The following is a 20,024-nucleotide window of genomic DNA, read 5'->3' as shown; positions in this document are numbered from 1 at the left end:
TCTGCTTTTCCTGCACCTTTTTAGTTCCTGTAGCCTCGTTTCACACTAGGGGAAGAAAATAGAGCCTGTTTTGCTTCATTCTGGAGTGAAAATTATTTCCTGAAAATAAACATGAAACTGTTTACATTCTCCAGAGAGAAAAAGACCGTCGGTCATGGATACTCAGTTATCATTAATTAAGATGTTCCCCCACCACAAGCCATATTTCTAGTGCTTGCCAAAGGGATCGTGACAGTCCCATTGCCCTATGAACCTGGGAAAACGCTAAAATAAGCTGAGTGTAAGGGTGAGGACAGGGATGGAAGCCGAGAGAAGGCGTTTTCTTTCCTTCTATATGTAATTCAGAAAAGCTCTAGTTAGTGAGCTGTGGCCACGTGGCTAAAGCCATAGACCAATCTGCTGGGCCCTCCCAGCGCCAAATCTTTGCAACTACCAGAGTGGAAACTTTGGAATAAATAAGTAACAGTTTGAGCAGAGTACAAAGTTTTGGTGGCCACGATTGAACTCTGACCTGAGAAAACCACTTATGTGGTTGATGCTGGTAAATGTGTTTCTACCGCCTGCCTCCCTTTACCAGTCTCCAACAGAGGTGCTCTCTATGCTCATGTTTAAAGTGTATGTTTTATATTTCTCTCAGAAAAGATCCCTGTTCATATACTTACGTTGTAAGAGGTCAACTTATAAGATATCAGAAAGCTTATTGTATATCAGTTCAGCTTAAACTCACCTTTCATGAATAATTGCGATAATAGCTTTTGTAGTTCCCTAATACGGAAATTGACCGCCCTATGTCGCTGTAACTTTGCCTGCTTGGGAAATAGATACCTTAGGCTGCAAAACGCTCCCCCACCCCTTTTACCAAGATCTGGCCTAGGCAACACCGACATGTAAAAAGTCACCAACTCACTGCCCCACGTGTCTAACTACGATTGGTCATTTTAAACCCTCTTAGGACAAAGAACTTTAAATTGATAGGTTCCCACCAAAACTAAGGTCTGTGTGTCACAATAGAATTGGCTGCCATGAAATGCTGTAAATTGCAATTGGGTAACTAAATAATGACCTATTCTGACTTGCTAAAATCCATAGAAGCTCACTGCTACCTTTTTTCGGGGCCATTCTCTACACTTTTCTCCTTAAGATCCGGAGATCAGGTTTGGCCCGGCCGTGAATAAAATCTTGCCTCGCTTCTATTCAGTGTCTGGTGGGTTTTTGTTTTTTTTTTTCCGACAGCACCCAGTTTCATTTGGAGGTTCCACCGAGATTCTATGACCACCCGAAATTCGGAGGCTGAAGCGGAACAGCTAGGGGAGAGCTCCCGAGACACGTTCCTCAGCCCCGGCCTTCCGTTCTCAGACCTGGCTTAAGCAAGGTATGCGAGGCGGCGCCTATTTTCCGTTTTCTGTTCTCTGTTTTCTGTTACTGGCCAGATCTGATTCTCGGAGGGAAGGCTGGATGCAGCTTAACTTCCCCCTAGCTGGTGTCTGGTGGAGACGTCCCAGCCCCATCTGGGTCTCCGGACCGTCTGGGTTGGGCTTGATCACCCCAACCATTCGTTCTATGTTCAGTGCTCTGTGTGCCCCGTTTAACGTTTCCTGTTAGCCTATCTTTATCTCTGGTGTGACCCACTGTTTAACCTCCGTCATGGGTCAGTCTTCGTCCGAGCCTTGCTCCCCCCTTAAATGCATGCTAAATAACTTCTCTGGTTTCAAAAAAAGAGGAAAGAACTATGGCTTTAACCTAAAGCCGTCCTGGCTGCGGACATGTTGCCCACTGGACTGGCCGACGTTCTCTGGGGTTGACTGGCCCCCAGAGGGCTCCTAGAAAATTAACCTTGCTTATGCCGTCCGCAGGATTTGTCATGATGTTCATCCCGACCAGGAGCCATATGCTGTGACTTGGGTCGACCTCCTAAACGACCCACCTTCCTGGCCGAGAAAGTGCCGGAAACAGGGCCAGAAGCTGTCATCCGGCATCTCCCTTTCCCACTCCCCTTCCTCTTCTCCTCCAAACTCCCAAACCCTTGCTTCCCGTTACTCAGCCTTCAAAGAGGCTTTACCCAGTGCTTCAGGAGATACCCGAAGGGAGGGACTTGTTATCCGATTCTCAGAGACCACCTCCTTATCCCCAGACCCCACTAGCTCCCCAGGAACCAAAAGCCGCAGGAGATCCTTTGACTAGTCCCCCACATACCAGATCAGGAGCCCTCTAGAGAGGAGAACACCAGTCCTCTGATGCCCCAGTTCCCATCCTTCCTCTTAGGCAAACGGCTCCGGCTCCCGGTCCAGACAGGCGGCCAACACGCCCGATGGTTGTCTACACTCCTTTCTCCACCTCGGACCTCTACAACTGGAAAACTCAGAACCCGCCTTTCTCTGAAAACCCCCAGGGCCTAATTGACTTATTGCGCTCTATTTTCCCCACTCACTTACCTACTTGGGAAGATTGTCACCAACTCTTGCAGGTCTTACTGACTTCAAGGAAAGGGCCCGAGTGCCCCGGGAAGCCACGAGAGCAGTCCTCGGCCCAGATGGAATGCCTACCACAGACCTTCACAGAATTGAGCACGTTTTCCCTTCCGCGCCGCCCCAGTGGGACCCTAACACGGATAACGGTAGGGAGCGTCTACTCCAGCATCGCCAGATTCTGTTACAGGGGCTTCACGCAGCGGCACGAAAGCCCACCGATCTGACAAAGGTTCAGGACACGGTCCAAGGACCGAATGAGTCGCCTGCAGCCTTCCTAGAAAGGCTTTACCAGGCTTACCGCTTATATTCCCTATTGACCCCGAGGCAACAGAGAACCGTAAAACCATTAATATGGCTTTCGTTTCTCAGTCGGCCCCAGACATCGGTAAAAAGCTCCAAAAATTAGAAGGATCCGAAGGAAAGGTAATTTCAAAGTTGGTGGAAATAGCCCAGCGAGTTTTTCAGAGCAGGGACAGCCCTGCCATTATGCAAGGGAAGGAAATAGGGAAAGCCCTAGTAGGAGCCTGGGGAAAACCCCCCAGGCAACAGCAAAGGACAGGGAAGGCCTCAACCCCGCCAGAAAGGACCCCGAGCAAAGCTGGGAAAAAAATCAATGTGCTTATTGTAAGGAAGAAGGACATTGGAAAGATAAATGCCTCAACAAAACGCCTCCCATCCTGGTCGCCCAGGAACAATGACGCCACCACAGCCCCCCTCTTTCCCTGAATCCCCAGGAGTCTGTGGTTACCTTCAACGTAGAAGGGAAAGAAACCAGATTCCTGGTTGACACTGGGGCTATGTATTCTGTTCTTAAAGAACCCTTAGGACCTGTGATTAGAGAAAAGGTATACATTCAGGGAGCCACAGGACGAACGCAAGGCTACCCGCGGACTCGTGCCCGAATCACTGACGTAGCTCAAGGGACTATTACTCATTCCTTTGTGCTCATGCCGGATTGCCCATATTCCCTTCTGGGGAGAGATCTGTTGCACAAGCTTAAGGCCCAAATCTCCTTTACCGGAAATTCTACAGACTTGAACCTATAGCCACCTGCCATTCTAGTTACTTGCCCTATATCAGAGGAATATCTACTCCTGGAAAAACTGGAGCGGAAAGCCTCTCCATTAATAGAAAAGTGGAAAGAGACAATTCCTACAGCTCGGGCTGAAACTAACCACCCCCCCCCCCCCGCCCCCGGACTAGCCATTCAAGGAGCGCCGCTAGTGATCCAGCTAGCTGCCACAGCCACCCCCGTCCGGGTGAGGCAATATCCATCCCATCAGCCAGCATGCGAGGGAGGGAATTGCCAAACACATCAACCGCTTGCGAGAAGCTGGGACCCTAACGCCATGCCGTTCCCCCTGGAATACTCCCTTGCTTCCTGTCCCAAAACCTGGGACTTCAGAGTATAGGCCGGCACAAGACCTCAGAGAAGTTAACAAAAGGGTGGAGACAATTCATCCTACGGTCCCCAACCCCTATACCCTCCTGAGTGAGCTCCCACCAAATTACCTCCTTTACTCCGTCCTGGACTTAAAGGATGCATTCTTTGCTTTGCCGATTGCGAAGGTCAGTCAGCCTATTTTTGCCTTTGAATGGACAGACCCAGATGGAACCTACAACGGACAGTTAACCTGGACTCAACTGCCCCAAGGGTTTAGAAACTCCCCTACTCTATTTGATGAGGCGCTTCGAAGGGATTTGGTCCCCTACCGGGAGAGCCACCCAGATGTTAGGCTGTTACAGTATGTAGACAACTTGCTCCTAGCCACTGACTCCTTAGCTGCACAAAGGCTACGGAGGACCTGCTAAGGGAATTAGATGTCCTGGGATATAAAGTTTCCGCAAAGAAGGCGCAAATTCGCTTGGACTCTGTCATATACTTGGGCTACCAACTGCATGAAGGCAAGCGATCGCTGGGGCGGGAAAGAATCCAAGCTATCCTCAACATTGCCAAACCCACAACTAAAAGGCAGATCAGGGAGTTCCTAGGGGCCGCTGGGTATTGCCGCCTCCGGTTACCTGGTTTCGCTGAGATGGCAAAACCCCTGTACTCCGCCACGGGGGGTGAAGGAACTGAGATGGTCCGGAGAGAACAAGAAGATAGGGCTTTTGAGCAAATCAAGAGCGCCCTCACCCAAGCCCCAGCCCTAGCTTCACCTGCTATTACCAAACCCTTCCAACTATTTGTGCATGAGATCCGGGGTCCTTACTCAAGCTCTGGGCCCCTGGAAACGACCTGTCGCCTACTTGTCCAAGCGGCTGGACTCTGTTGCCACCGGATGGCCCGGTTGCCTCAGAGCGGTTTATCGCCACTGCCATGCTGGTTGAAGAAGCTTCCAAACTAACGCTTGGGCAAGACCTTCAGATCACAGGACCTCACGCAGTAGCATCCCTGCTGCGCTCCCCACCAGACCGATGGATCAACGCACGAATCCTCCAGGATCAGGTATCGCCACTAGACCGTCCACGCATCACTTTCCTGAAGACAGAGGCTTTAAATCCAGCCACGTTGCTGCCGGATGGCGACTCAGAGGCCCCACGCCACGATTGCTTGGAAACCGGGAGTACTCTGACGGGACTGAGGGGGGACTTAAGAGAGCAACCTCTGCCAAAGGTGGACTTCGAGCTGTTCTCTGATGGCAGCCGTTTTGTCAAAGATGGACTCAGACACGCAGGTGCAGCTGTAGTGACTCAGGACCAGGTTATCGGGGCCCAAGCCCTTGACACTTCTGCCCAAAGAGCAGAGCTGATGGCTAGAGCCCAGGCCCTCAGATGGGCAAAGGGAAAAATGGTGAACGTTTTCACTGATAGGAGGTATGCCTTTGCCACCACCCATGTTCCTGGAGCTCTATATAAGGAAAGAGGACCGTTCACTTCAGGAAGGAAGGAAATTAAAAATACAGAAATCCTGGGGCGCCTGGGTGGCGCAGTCGGTTAAGCGTCCGACTTCAGCCAGGTCACGATCTCGTGGTCCGTGAGTTCGAGCCCCACGTCAGGCTCTGGGCTGATGGCTCAGAGCCTGGAGCCTGTTTCCGATTCTGTGTCTCCCTCTCTCTCTGCCCCTCCCCCGTTCATGCTCTGTCTCTCTCTGTCCCAAAAATAAATAAACGTTGAAAAAAAAAATTTAATAAAAAAAAAAATACAGAAATCCTGGCCCTACTGGAAGCCTTATGGCTTCCTAAAAAGGTGGCCATTATACATCGCAAGAGCCACCAAAAGGCAGACTCACCCCAAGCAAAAGGAAACGCCATTGCTGATGGCAACGGCCAAGGCCACAGCAGAAAGACATGTTCTCCCGATTAAAATTTTGCCTCTGCTGCCTCCACGCTTTCTCCCCACGGAACCATTTTATACCAAAGAAGAGCTACGCCTGATAAAAACCTCGAGGGCAAAAAGAGATGACCAGCATTGGTATCACCTCGAGGATGGACGCATCTTCATACCAGAAGCTATAGGACGGACCTTGCTCCGGCAAGCCCACAGCCCCACACATCTAGGGGCAACCAAGTTGTCTGAACTAGCCCAAAGAGACTATGTTATTCCAAACCTTAATAAAATTGTAAAAAGCCTAGTCGACCGATGCAAAGCCTGTGCTCAGACTCACCCATCTCCCAAGTTTAACTTTTCGGGACGGCGACTACGTGGACAGATGCCTGGAGAAATTATGGGAACTTGACTTCACTGAGACGAGACATGGGCCCTATGGCTATCATTATCTCCTCGTTCTAGTGGACACCTTCTCTGGATGGGTAGAGGCTTTCCCCACGAGAACAGAGTCAGCTCAGATAGTGGCTAAGAAATTACTCAGTGAATTGGTTCCCCGATTTGGCATCCCTACTGGTCTGGGGTCAGATAATGGCCCGGCTTTCGTAGCCCAGATATCTAAAATGTTGGCCAAAAGCTTACAAATAAATTGGAAATTACATTGTGCCTACCACCCCCAAAGTTCAGGGCACGTTAGAAAGAATGCATAGAACTCTAAAAGAAACCTTGACTGAATTAATTCCAGAAACTGGCGAAAACCGGGTAGGCGTCCTTCCTCTTGCCCTCCTCGGAGTACGCTGTATACCTTACGTAAGAGGCATCCCCCCTTTGAAATCCTATTTGGAAGACCACCTCCCTTGCTTCCAAAATTAGGAGATGAACAATGGGCGGAAATCTCAAACCAACACCTAGGTTTCATTCCCCGGTCTCGATTTACGAGGGAACCCATTTCTCCTATCCTAGTGCCCCTCTTTGTAGGACTGGGGGGGTCGCAGGATCCATTGGCGTAAGTACCGCCGCTTTCGTCACAGGGGATCAGAACTTCAAATTACTAAGCAAACAAATTGATCAGGATATATCAGAATTAGAAAGGAATATTGATAAACTGTCTGAATCTGTAAACTCTTTAGCTGAGGTGGTACGTCAGAATCGGAGGGGCCTGGGCCTGTTATTTTTACAACAAGGAGGGCTTTGTATGGCCCCTGGGGAACAGTGCTGTTTTTATGTCAATAATTCAGGAATCATCAAGCAGAGCCTGAGTCAGATCGGACCACGACTAGAGGAAAGAGAAAAACAAAGAGGAATTCATCAAAATTGGTATGAGTCTCTATTTTCCTGGTCCCCTTGGCTAACGACTCTCCTGAGTGCCCTTGCCGGACCCCTTATCTTCCTCTTCCTAGCTATAACTATAGGACCCTGTTTGATAAGACTACTACTTCAGTTCGTAAATTGAAAACTAGGATCTATAAAGCTTATGGTGTCACGTAGCCAATACGTCCCATTAGCCCAAATGCCAAAATAAGGTTATTCAAAGGTTTGAATAACTAACAAACAGGAGTGGGGAATGTAATAGGTCAACTTATAAGATATCAGAAAGCTTATTGTATATCAGTTCAGCTTAAACTCACCTTTCATGAATAATTGAGAAAATAGCTTTTGTAGTTCCCTAATACGGAAATTGACCGCCCTATGTCGCTGCAACTTTGCCTGCTTGCTAAATAGATACCTTAGGCTGCAAAACGCTCCCCCACCCCTTTTACCAAGATCTGGCCTAGGCAACACCGACATGTAAAAAGTCACCAACTCACCGCCCCACGGTATCTTAGGTGTCTAACTACGATTGGTCATTTTAAACCCTCTTAGGACAAAGAACTTTAAATTGATAGGTTCCCACCAAAACTAAGGTCTGTGTGTCACAATAGAATTGGCTGCCATGAAATGCTGTAAATTGCAATTGGGTAACTAAATAATGACCTATTCTGACTTGCTAAAATCCATAGAAGCTCACTGCCACCTTTGTTCGGGGCCATTCTCTACACTTTCCTCCTTAAGATCCGGAGATCAGGTTTGGCCCGGCCGTGAATAAAATCTTGCCTCGCTTCTATTCAGTGTCTGGTGGGTTTTTGTTTTTGTTTTTGTTTTTCCGACAGCACCCTGTTTCAACGTGATACTGTGCTAAGCATGAAGTGTTCAAGTAACCTACAGTCTAGACATGCTTTTAAACAAGTATGCAAGTATGTATAGTACAATAAGATATTTCTTTTAAAAGGTTATGCACAAAGTGCAGCGGGAAGAAGGGAAAATGACGGTTTCTGATAGCCCCACGATCACCCACTAGTTGAGTGATTTTCCAGAAGGACTCACATGACTCAACATACACTGAAAGTTAAGATTTATGACAGCAAAGGGAAGAGTGCAGACACAGAGGGACAAAGATACGCACGAGCAAAGACAAGGGAAGTCTTTCTCGGCCTCCGTCTTCAGAGATGATGCGCACACTCTTCTCCTCCCCGGCTGTGAGCTACAGGCACCAGTGAAAGTTGTGGTTGCCAAACAAAGTCCACTTGAGTCCTGGAGCCCAAGTTCTGGAAGGGACCCGGTCACCTACCTGCCATACCTACCCCACACCAGCTACGTGTCAGCAATTTCCAAGTTTACTTCAAATAAGCTGACAACGTGCTTCATAGTGCCCCACCACCTCAGGTGCATAGAATAACATCATTTCCCAGTAACCGTGTGAACATTCCAGAGTTTGACAGAGGGACGTCACCGCGACTACAGAGATCTGTGGAATCCGAGTGAAATAGATTCGCGGCATCACCCTTGCCCTGGCAATGGCCCAAGTCGGGAAAGGTGGCAGATTTTGAGTCCCAACTTGAATAAGAGCTTAGCAGGCAGCCAGGAAGAGGCTTCCAGATGGGGGGGGGGGGGGGGGGAACAAGCCAAAGGAGGCATAATGGTTGAGGGTTTCTAAAGAACTGTAAAGCATTCAGTGCGATCGAACATGGAGGGGAGAGAGATTGCTGTATTCAGCAAAGTGGCTGTATTCAGATCACCTCCCATTCACCCCGTAGCTGGAGGCGGTCTGCCCCCCACAGTACACCAGAAGGCCGGACAGGCCATGCTCGACGCTGGACGGATGAGATTGGTAGCCGTTTCCGGTCACACGCACTCACAGCCTGGAAGGGGAGGGCACCGCATGCCGCGCAAGGTCGCTCGGCTGCAATCTCCAATCGAGTGAGCCAGCAAGGGCTGCGGGAGGTAAGCCTCGTAGTAACCAGGGGGCAGAGCGACCCCTGGTTCCCTCCAAAAGATCGATTGGCTTATTTTAACAGCTTCCAGGACTGACAGGGAGGGAAACCCATGAGGCTGAGGGGCTGACAGGATGTACCTGGACAGCAGAATGGCCCGAGGTCTTATCTTGTGAGAAGAGGCAAATGCACAGGCCGTTTGGGCTCAAAGATGTGTCAAAGGAGCCCTGGAAATGTTGGGGCCTACACTGGAATTCTGAGTTGTGGCAGAAGCGATAGGGAAAGGGCCAGGCATGAGGAAGGGAAGGTGCAGTGCAAACAGGTTTCAAATTTGTCTATGGGCAGTAAGAAACCACCACCAGCTTTGATCAAAGGAGTAATAGGATCACATTTTCTCAGTAGAAAGAAATCTCTGGAGGGGCGCCTGGGTGGCTTAGTCTGTTGAGCGACCGACTTCGGTTCAGGTCATGATCTCACAGTTCATGAGTTCGAGCCCCGCTGACAGCTCGGAGCCTGGAGCCCGCTTCAGATTCTGTGTCTCCCTCTCTCTCTGCCCCTCCCCCTCTCATGCTCTGTCTCTCTCTGTCTCTGAAATAAGTAAACATAAAAAAATTTGTTTAAAAAGAAAGAAAATCTCTGGAATTTTCAAGTTGGTGGCCTGATCTTTGACTGTTTTTGTTTTGTTTTGTTTTTTTGCAGGGGAGGGGGGGGTGTTGGTTTTTGGTTTCATTGCAAACTATGCAACAATGTCTTTCATAACGTATGCGGTTTTAAAAAATCATTTCTTCAGCCTCTCCATTCACAGACAAGAATAAGCGTACTAACATCTTGGAACTTGGCGAACGTGATCATTGCCAAGGGAGGAGAAAATGACCCGTAAAGCACGCTAGACCAGGAGGCCAAAACATCTGCACACCCCTGCAAACAGGCAGGCAAACATGACAGACAGACCGAACCCCAACTCAGCCTTCACTAGCCTCCGTCGCATAACCAGGCCCGTATCAGCAGCACGTTTCTGGTCAACAACCAGCAAATGTCCAAAGTTTTCGTCATCATCTCCCGCCACAGGTGTCTGGGATATAGGTCCCTCGGGTCTCACCAGAAACTGTGTTGATGCCTGAGGGGAAATGTCATGGAAACCGGGACACCAGTCGTCCGCAAAAATTCTTTGGCAACCGCCCCCTAGTTTTTCAGCTCGGCAGCAGAGTTCCAGCCCCACGTCTCACTCTGCACTGGCAACGTGGAGCCCGCTTGGGGTTCTCTCCACCCTTCCCCTGCTCGCTCGCTCGCTCTCAAAATAAATAAATAAACAAAACAATTCTTTGGGCTGGATATCCTCGCTGGGGAATCTTCCCGTAGATCGTGTCTCCACCAGGTCAAGTCTCCACCGGGACAAATCCGTAGTCAGATTTTTGGGGGATGAAGGAATCTTTGAGCTCCATAATCCCCACATTAGAGGCGATGGCAAAATTCCCAAAAAATATGTATGTGAGAGATGGAGCACATGTTTATTGAGCTCCTACTATTTGCCTGATGTTATTCCATGGACAGGGAAAGAAGGACCACGTAAAGGATCCCATGTCTGTGCTCCGGAAGCTGCTGATTTACTAGTCAACACAAGCCAAGATCTATCACAAATGAGCCAAGAGGGCCAGTGCTCCCAAGGTCTGGGACTTAAGAAAATTAAGGAAATGCAGCGTCTATAGATTGTCGACAGTATCCTTAACCAAGGTCACACAGATTCACTGATGAACTCAAAAGAAGCCATCCAAAATATCAAAATATAAGTGTAAATCTCTACCACTTTATTGGGCCGAGCACTCTACAGAGCATCATCAATTCTATAAACACCTCGGCCATAGAATGGTTTTATTGCAACACGTTCCGGTGTTGAGTCATCTACCAAATGTAAAACTTGTTAACCATGTCTGTGACACCGCGACAGTGTTTCTCTCTTCACGTACGGGAACCTCAAATAATATCAATGAGCCTGGACCTCTCCAAGGGCCTAAGCGACGCCAACAAAAAGCACACTCTTCTCCAGATAGAGACGCGCTGTGACAAGCGCTCTGGTGGCAGGTGACAACGATCGCAGAGTACCAGAGTGTGGGCAGGGGAGACTTGTTAGGCCCCGGGGCCTGCAAGACAGCGACAAGGACTCCGGTGCGGGTGCTGACTGCCTTGTGGGGGCGGTGACACGATCGCCGGGCCGAGGGTCTGAGACGAGCGACTGTGGCGGAGTATTAACAGGGAAGGCGCTCTGAGTTCGCTTCTATCCCTGGATGCAGACGAGATGCGCTGCTTTGGCATCTCTTCGGTCCCACGAACAGGTTCTCAGCTCGGGAGTGGGAATGGGAGTGACTTTTCTCCCCACGCTGGACCCATCGTGATTGTCAGATCCTACCCGCGGTGAGTCCCGACTCCGGGGCCTCAAATAACCCGGGTAACCTAGTGTAGAAAGCGCGGGCGGCGGGCGCGCTCTTTTGAGACTCAGGACCCGGCGGGAAGCTCATTATACTTTCCAAGTGTTGCCACACGCACGTGTACTTGGGGACCACGTGGCCTAACGGATAAGGCGTCTGACTTCGGATCAGAAGATTGAGGGTTCGAATCCCTTCGTGGTTAGCGCTGGCTTTTTTTTTTTTTTAATGCATTTACTCCCCCCCCCCCCCAAAGTGGCCATATCTCACGCGGTGGGAGGGACCACCTGTCACCTGTTTTGCAAACCCGTTTCCTACCCTCAACAGGCCATTCCCCAAACCCTTGGGAGGACCAGTGTTTCCAGGGGAGTCGGATCTGTAAAGCGAAAGCGCTGAGCCTCAGACTGACGCGGGGCCCAGGGGCCGGCACCGCGGGAACCTGTCGTTTGTCCCCGAATCTCTTCTCTGGTCTCTTTCTCTTCGGGGCTGAGTCTGTGCGTCCTTGGAGGTTCCGGCTGCCGCTGCAGCCTGTGTCACTGGTTTTCGCTCTTACCCTCCTTTTCCCCTCTTAACTGCCTTTTTGCCTCCCCTTGCGTTGCCATCAAAAGGATGAGAACAGGTCATTCGCAAACCTGAATTACAGGACGGAAAAATTAAGGTCAAGAAAAGAACCCAGCTGTTTCCAGAGTGTGCGGGCAAACAGGAAGACAGAAGGAGATAGTGGTGCAAAGTATACACACACACACACACACACACACACACACACAAAGAAAAAAAACCCACATTTCTGTGCCTAAATAACTGAATCTGAAACTTTAGGATGAACAAAGAGTGATTTCCAATTCTTGACTTCCTGGTGAAAGTCTGTTCAAATCACATGGAGTGCATGAATGTCTTTGCTAGGTCAGAACACTGTTAAAACAAGGGAATAATTACCTCTTCCTCTCCCCAGCCTCTCTTTTAGGTCTCTGGTATGACCCTGGGTTTCTCTAGACAGCTGTCGAGTCCAAATTGTAAAGCAAAGTTGCGGCCGGAGCGCCAGTGCCCAGAGGTTGAGATTTCTCAGAGGAGAAAAAGTTGCAGCGCGTTAATGTCGTAAGAAACCACTCACTGCCTCCTTCCTCACAAAATGTACCATTGACACTAAGTATCCCTTTCTAAGCCAGAGAAAGGATATCATCTCAAAACAACCAGATAAAGTTATGGTTAAGAAACATTTAAGTTGCTCGCATGTTTCTGGTTTCCTGAGAACACGCAAAAGCTTCCCCCTCCCGACCGGATTGGCATTTAACCCTCTGCACTGACTTTTTTCACCCACACCTTCTCCAGGAGATTCATGGAAGTAGAAATCCTGATCCAAGAAGACAAAAATGTCCCTGATAGAAATTCTTTCCCTCTTTCTTCTTTTTCTTTCTGTTTCTCTGGCGTTCACAGCAAAGGATACCAAAAGGAGTAGACAGCCTTTCCAGAGCAGAAAGTGTCAAAGAGAAGAAAATCAAAAACGACAGGGCCATCTGCAGACATCCCGAACTTTAAATGGTCATTGGAGCTTAGGGGCTTGTCCCCAAATCCAGAGAATAAGAATATAGGGGCCCCCAATAGATGTGTAAGCTTTTCCTCTTTGAGAAGGGGATTCAGAAAACAAATAACACTCGCTAGAGATGGGGAAAAGTGGCTGGAAGAACAGAAATAAAGAAGAAAGATTCCTGGATGTGGATTACAAACACAGGGCATCGGGCCCTGCTGGACAGGGGCAGAACAGATTCATAAGTGTAATATGTGTTTGTGGAGCGCACTAAGATTCTAGGATATAGGATCTAAGTTCCTAGGATCACAGTACACAAAGTATGCAAAAGTCCGTGTCCTTAAGAGACTCGGTGTGGGGGAGAGGGCGAGGGGAAGGGAACAACGCAGAAAACACAGAGGGGAATAAGTGGGTTACATAATGTATAAGTAAATTGTAGGATATATTAGAAAAGATAGTTTTGAAAGTGTCAGGATTTGTATCATGACCGGGAAGCAGCAAAGACTGCATGTCGCAGTCAGCTACTGCCCCGTAACAAACACACAAAACCCAAACGCGTAGAAGACACTCCGGTAAGCATTTATTACTCAAGCGTCTGAAGGTGAATGACCTAAGCCAAGCTTAACCGAAGGCTGTATTTTTGAGCTGCGGGTACACCTCCACTTGGCTCCTCGGCCCCCTGCTGCAGGGGCTCTGGTGAGTTTGAAGCGTGTTCCTTTTGGGACCATGAGTGAAATCGCAGCCGCTCCCTGGAGGGGACGTCCTCTCACGAAGATGGCAAACGTATTTAAAGGCCCTGCTTGACTTGTGTCTAATATCTCATTGACCCAAGTCATCCTCAGGCCCCAGCCCAGAGACAAGGGACGACACTCCATCTCTTGAAGAGGAACTGAGGAGTTAGTTACGAGGCAAAGGACTCGGATAAAGACAGGAACAAGGGGCACCTGGGCGGCTCAGTCGGTTGAGCTTCTGACCTTGGCTTGGGTCGTGATCTCATGCTCTGTGAGTTCAAGCCCCACTTTGGGCTCTGTGCTGGTTTTGAATTTTAGCAATTATTCATCCTTTCCTTTTATCTTAATATTCCATATTAAAAATGAGTTCTCACGTGTATGAATTCTACACACTTTGAGAAAGAGAAGAGTAGCCACTGACAGCCAGGAACTGGTCCGACGCTCAGAGCTCAGCCTTAGTGTTGCTAGGAGCTGGCCTGGCGTTCCCAGCTAAGCCCTAGGAAATTCCTGTTGAACATAAATAATTTCCAGGGACACCAACCACAGGCAAGGCCACCTTGTGACCATGACGAAGCAAGATGAAAACAAAACACTGTCCGTAATCATGTCTGAACGCAGATGAAAAGCAATGAACACAGATGAAAAGCAATAACGTTGCGCATGTAACGAAAGTTACCAAACCTCCCCTCCTTCCCGGCTCACAGGAGGGACCACTGCATTTTTTCAAACCCATTTTAGCTCTCGTCTTGCTTTGATCGTCTCACCTTGGAGACAAAAACTATTAAGGTACCCAACCATCGAGTAACTGAGTCACTTAATGGATCACCATATTTTGCCCCCCTCCTTGTAACAAGACAATAAATCCAACTTTGATCAACCACGGTGTGTCCTTCGTAGGTCTTGGCAGGAGATCAATTATCTTGAATTTTGAAGCATTAAATATCACTGAGATGAAGCCAGTTAACTTGTATGAGATACCTTCCCTTCATCCATCGCTTAGCCAGGCTAGGGAAAGATGGATTAAAAAGTTGAACATATTCTCTGCATGTCGTAAGAGTGACAAACTGTTCCGGTTTGCTGTGTTTTACCATGCTATGGTTTTGTTTAGATACCGGGTGTCTTGGGCCATGTGATAGTGTTTAATTTTTACTTAGGAACTTTATCAGGGTTTCTTTTGCGATTTTTTTCATCTAATTTTTAATGGTCTGATGCTTTCTTTTATTTAGGAGTTTGTAAACCATCTTCAAACTACATATACCATAGAAGCCAGATATTCTTAGATAAAATTCAAAATCAGATAATTGCTTCAGATTTTGTGCTCCGTGGGCCTCAGTCCTCGAGAGGTTTTTCGAAGATCCGCTGGCTCATGACAAATGTACTCAAGAATTTTCTAGATATCAAAAGTCACAGTGTCAGTTGCAAGATCGGGACATATTGGAAAGATCTCATCACCCGAAGAACTTGGTCCGCCCGAACCTTACTAAGGAAAGGCCCGTTATATGAGTTTTTTAAAACAGTTGGCTTGGTTTCTACCTTAGTTTCCTCATCTGTAAAATGGAGACAGGTGACACAGGGGGGAGTTTTCAAAGAGATCATCTCTACAGTCCCTACAAATTGTGTCGTTGTACGCGGTATACCCGACCCTTGCTGCCTAGTTCATAGTAAAGTGAAAACAGGTGATGGCGGAGATTTTATGGGATCATGTGCCACAATTGAGATGCAAATGTCAGAAGGTGAGCAAAGAAGGGAGAAACGAATAGGGGCTGGGGCGCTTGGAAAAGATCTTTGATTTAAACTCTTTCAGCGAAAACACAAAATGGAGAATGACGCCGGGGCGCCTGACTGGCTCAGACGGTAGAGCACGTGACTCTCCATCTCGGGGTCGTGAGTTCAAGCCCCCTGATGGACTAGGATTCTACTTTAAAAAAAAAAAATAGAGAATTGCTTTTCTTTGTGAATTTACGCGAAAGGTACGTGCGAGGTGGGGCTTGCAAAGGGACCTTTTGCCGGAAGGGGGCGCCAGCATCACCTGTGCGCCGGCACCCGCACCGGCGGCTGGACCTCACCTGGGAGACGTGAGGTCACGGCGGCGCGGGGGCGCAGGAACCGGCCTGCGACCTCCGTCGGGACCGCGGGCCGGAGGGGCCGAGTGGCTGACCCGCGAAGGAAGACGCAGGCTCCGGGACCGGAGTTTCGGGCGGCCGTTCCCATCAAGGCGATGGGAGCAAATCCACCCTCCGACCCCTCTGTAAAACGGTTAAATGGGTAAGTTGCAAATAGCCAGAGTTACCGTTTCTGTTTCTTTCCCTACAAGCGCTGCCAACAAGATCGGGCCACCCCCTCTCGCTCGCAAAGAGCTAAAACCTCACTGCCCTGGCCGCAGGGGAACAGCCGCGACGAGGATGGGATTCGAACCCACGCGTGCAGAGCACAATGGATTAGCAGTCCATCGCCTTAACCACTCGGCCACCTCGTCACCCGCTGGCGGCGTCTCGGATAAATATTATGTTGCTGTCTCGCGCACAGGTCTATTTTTGTCATTCCCATTGTGTTATTCATGAAGTGGATCCCTTTGCTCCCTGGAAGGGGCCCTCTTACCTCGACAAAGCGAAAAACAAGATAAAGAAGAGACTAACGTCCGGGGGAGGAGGATGTGGACCCGAAGAGAAACAAAACACTCTTCCTAAGGAAACATGGGAGCCTCTGACGGCGGAAGGGAGTTAATGACTGCTTTGGTTCTAAAAATCGAACTGGGTTTCGTCGTCCCTCTTAGGGCCCGTACATCGGAACCACGGACTGCGTCTATTAGCGCGGGAGATTCCTCGGCAGGATTCCCAGGAGGATGGCCGTCCTGGGCACCATGAGCGCTTCTGAGAAACAGTCACCTCTCCAGGAAGTCCTGGAGGGTGACTGGGCGAGAGCTGGAAGGGAGGCATGAAAGTCAAACTGTAACCTGTCCCGAATGTCAGGCCACAGATTTTTGGACTGTATGGAAGGATCGTAGGACCATCCGAGGGAGCTGTGTTCTGTGCTGGTTCTATTGGTTTTGTTTGTTTCGTACAGCACGTTTGATTTTTAAAAATTTACTGTCATTTTTTTTTTTTATTGCCTATTTCGATGCCCACCGGCCACAGATCCCCGGGAACACGCCGGCAGGTGGATCAGGGGTCTGTTGCAGCGGCCCCAAGGAAGAGCACACGCCTCCAGGGATCTTGGGGAATCTCAGTTAAAGGGGTGTTTTTAAAGACCTTATTAAAACAAACATGCCTTCACGTTTCACCTCTGTCTGCCAGATTGTTGATGAAACACAACAGTCTTTCATGATTAAAAACAAAAACAAAAAAACCGTCAACAACCTTGGTACAGACAGAATGTAGAGCAACATCTTCGAGGCCACGCAAGCTTCATATGGGATATAAGCCAAATCCTGGATGGATCCATGCTTGGATAAGCATATGCAGACAACTGAAAGAGGACGTCTCTATCTCACAGCACTCACAAAAATTAACAGGAATTGGATTAAAGACATAGATATAAGACCAGAAACCATAAAACTCCTAGAAGGAAACATAAGGGGGAAAACTCCTTGACATTTATTTCAGCAACGATTTTTTTGGACAAGACACCACAGCACGAACAACAAAAGAAAAAAGTCAACAAGTGGGACTAACGCGTCTGCGGGGCAAAAGACATCGAGAAAATGAGAGAGCAAACTATGGAATAGGAGAAAATATTTGCAAACCATATATTGGAGGAGGATTTAATACCCAAAATAGAGGAAGAACTCATACAACTCAAGTCCTATTTAAAAATGGACATAACAACAATCAATTCCTATTTAAAAATGGCTGGAGAACCATATAGACATTGCATGGACCAGACTGGCACCATCTCGGACAGATGTGCTATGACGGCCACCCTGGGACCTGAAGCCTTCCTGAGCATGGCCCCCAGACACACTCCCACCTCCCGACCCCCGACACACACACACACATTCTTTCTGTCCAACCCCACCCTGATAAGTACACCTTCGGGCACAATGTCCTCAGTCAGCTCTGGAGATACAACTGTGAGTCTCCAACATCTCCTCCAGGAAGTCCTCCCTGTGTGCTCCCAGCCTCCAAGGCTATAAAAGCAGGTCTTACAGGAGGTGGGGTCACCCAAGACACGCTTCTGTCCCTAAGTCCCCTTGAGAAACCATTTCTCCTCCGACTAGACTTGTCGGCCTTTCCCTTCCATCTTCCTGCTCCCTGGACTTCTGGACGTCGTTTTGTGTAGACCTCCCTTTTATGGAACACTTCTCCAAAGAAAGCATCTAACTGGCCAACCTGTTCAACATCGCCAATAATTGGGGAAATGCAAGTCAAAACCACAAGCACCCCACATCCGTTAGAATGGCTATCATCATCAAGTCAACAGATAACAAGTGTCGGTAACTCTGTGGAGAAAAGGGATCCCTTGGCAGTGCATATAATACAACAGGTAAAAGGCACGAAGTTGTCACTGTTTTTAAGTGAGTGACGAATTCTAAAATGTTGCGGGAAAGAAAAAGAATTCATCTGGGCTTGGGAGTGTCAGGACGGGAATTGTAAAACATGATGTAAAGAAAGACAGATAAAGGAAAACTATAATCACTAAGACCTGGAAGGAATGTTCCCGGTGGGAAGGTCCCAGCGATTCCTCTCAATAGAGCACTTGATGACTAAGCAAAAGGAAAAAACGAGCTACCTGCAAAGTATGAGTCCTAGGAGAAGGCCAGAGCCAGACGGGTCTCACTCAGCTTTGGGATCTCTAGGGTCTTTGAAATGCAGTGCGGTAGACATATTTTTTGTGTAATTCCTTCCATTGAGTGTGGGCTGGACCTAGTGACTTGCTCCTCACATACAGAACACAGTAAATGTGACAGGATGTCACTTGCGTAATTAGATGACACCAGATCGTGGTTTCCAGCTTACCCAAACGTTTGCCCTATTGCTGTCTCAGCCTGCATGCTTTGAGAAAACAAGCTGTTGGTAAGATCCATGAGGCAAGGAACCGCTGACGGACTCCAGCCACCAGCCAGCCAGCCACTGAGGCCCTCGGTTCCACAACCTTCGAGGAACTAAATCCTGCAACACACGTGTGAGTTTGGAAACGGTGGGATCCTTCCCCACTTGAGATTTGAGGTGACTCCAGGGCAGCCAATACTTTGGATGCAGGTCACAAAAGACCGGGAAGCAGAAGACCCGGCCACGTTGACCCTAGAGACCCACCGCAACTGTTAGACGAAGTGTATCTTGTTGTAAGTGCCAATCTGTGGCAATCTATACAACAAATAACCCACAAAGTCAGGAAGGCCTGATGGCCCTGAGATCCCGTGGCAGCGAGGGAAAGCCATTGAGAAGGTAAAAGCACAAGGGACCATAAGATTGCTAGATCTGGGTTCAAATGCTAAGCATTACACCATGGAGCCCTTACAGAAGAGCGTCTACTGAAGAAAAGACGTGTCTGGAAGCTGGATGCATATTTTACCTTTGGAAAAAAGTCCTGATCAATAGAATCAATCTAAAGAGCATTAATAGATACTTGCCATTCGTTAACAGAGGCTGTGGTAGTCTGAGTCATGCATTCTAACATAGACCCACATCCCAATCCCCAGAACCCATGAATACATTACCTTACCTGGGAAAAGACACTTTCTAGATGAGATTACATCGAGGAGTTTGAAATGAAGAGATTATCCTGTATTTTCCAAGAGCACCCAAAGCAAGGTCAGACTTAATCATAGGAAACGTGACCACAGAAGCAAGAGGTGATCCGGGGAAGAGACCTCTAGAAGCTGAAAATGGCAATGAAACAAGCCTCTTCCCCGAAGTCTCCAGAAAACCTGCTGACACCTTGATTTTAGACTTCTGATCTCCAGAGCTGTAAGAAGGGTGATTCGTGTTGTTTTCAGCCACTAAATACGCGGTAATTTGCTACGGCAGCAAGGGGAAACTAATACAGAGGTTCTAAAACATGACCATGACTGGGGCTTAATAGGCGTGAAGAAGTTTTGCAGGGCTTTTTCCGGAACACTGTTTAGAGGCCAGAGGAGTTTATAGAGGCTCTTCTCTTGCTGTCATTGAGATCACTGGAAGATGTGCTCGAACTAAGGACAGGAGAGTCAACGGAAGGATCCAATGCCCAGAGGGTTAACCGTCACACCACGGGATCTCTGTATAACAAACCTTCAAGGGAAGACACGTATCCCCTTGAGTCTGGTCACTTGATCTTCAAGATGTTCGTAAATTCAATCTAAGGAGCATTAAGAGAGAGCCTCTTGTCTAGAGAAATTGGAAAGGGGTGGCTGGGGTCTCACTCCACGGCTTGGACGTTTTCAA

At 48.5% G+C, this 20,024-nt stretch overlaps 2 non-coding genes across 2 annotated transcripts; one reads left to right on the top strand and one right to left on the bottom strand.

The window, feature by feature from the left end:
- The first annotated feature begins 11,538 nt into the window (after positions 1 to 11,538).
- TRNAR-UCG lies at positions 11,539 to 11,611 on the top strand. Its single transcript has one exon. It is a non-coding gene; the product is annotated as a tRNA-Arg (tRNA).
- Positions 11,612 to 16,056: 4,445 nt separating this feature from the next.
- On the bottom strand, positions 16,057 to 16,138 carry TRNAS-GCU. Its single transcript has one exon. It is a non-coding gene; the product is annotated as a tRNA-Ser (tRNA).
- Positions 16,139 to 20,024: the final 3,886 nt, after the last annotated feature.

Source organism: Felis catus, chromosome B2, assembly GCF_018350175.1.
Source record: "Felis catus isolate Fca126 chromosome B2, F.catus_Fca126_mat1.0, whole genome shotgun sequence".
In the NCBI taxonomy this organism is placed as follows: Eukaryota; Metazoa; Chordata; class Mammalia; order Carnivora; family Felidae; genus Felis; species Felis catus.
Note: the sequence above shows the minus strand (reverse complement) of the source record. Positions and strands in the feature narration are given on the sequence as shown.